This window comes from Myotis davidii, unplaced genomic scaffold (genome assembly GCF_000327345.1).
Source record: "Myotis davidii unplaced genomic scaffold, ASM32734v1 scaffold4603, whole genome shotgun sequence".
Classification (NCBI taxonomy): Eukaryota; Metazoa; Chordata; class Mammalia; order Chiroptera; family Vespertilionidae; genus Myotis; species Myotis davidii.
The window spans coordinates 5,736-5,948 of NW_006293842.1; positions in this window are offsets into that span (position 1 = coordinate 5,736).

Here is a 213-nt window from a genome sequence, read left to right on the forward strand (position 1 = left end):
GCTATTTTGGTGCCTATAACTTCCTCTAAGTTTTTCATGGTTTCCCATCTATCTCTTTTTTCAGCATCCTGTAATTTTCTTACAGGTCCTTTATCTCCTTGGTTAAGTTTATTCCCAGGTATTTTAATTTTTTTGTTGCAGTGGTAAATGGGTGGGTTTTTTTTTAGTTTTCTCTGTCTGTGAGTTCATTATTGGTGTATAGAAATGCCGTTG